We start from the raw sequence: 544 nt of genomic DNA, 5'->3' as shown, positions 1-544 counted from the left end.
CCCCCCCCAGATCATAGCCCCACAGACCGTGGAACAGTCCCCCCTACCCCCCGGATCATAGCCCCACAGACCGTGGACCCATCCCCCCTCTGGATCATAGCCCACAGACTCTTGTGAGAAAACCGAGCCCTGGTCCTTGGGCCTCCTCCCCCACTGCCCCACGGTCCCCCCAGGGAGCCCACTGTGGTCTCGCCCCACCTGCAGGCCCCCCTGTTTGACAGGAACACCGACTCACCCCACCAGAGTGAGGGCTCTGCCAGATGCCGCCCCCAAGTCAAATTTGGGCAAGAGTGAGATTTCACCTGTATCCTTAGGTCAGATTGTCCATGATTTTAATCTAACTTTGTGTGTCTTGATGCCTGGAAGATTGTCCAGCATTTTAAGTGATAATAGTACTTAACGTTAGCCGGTATTGTTCATTCAATGGTGTTACTCCTAAAGCCACACCTTGGGACTGTTGCCTCACACTTGACTGATTCTCTCAAGCACATGACGAACTTGATTTGCACTCTTTTTTTCTTTCCAAATGGTTTTGTTGCCCTTC

The sequence above is a fragment of the Leptonychotes weddellii genome, chromosome 8, assembly GCF_054177405.1.
Source record: "Leptonychotes weddellii isolate Sample4059 chromosome 8, ASM5417740v2, whole genome shotgun sequence".
NCBI lineage: Eukaryota > Metazoa > Chordata > Mammalia > Carnivora > Phocidae > Leptonychotes > Leptonychotes weddellii.
The sequence above is the reverse complement of the archived record's forward strand: the minus strand, read 5'-3'. Positions refer to the sequence as shown.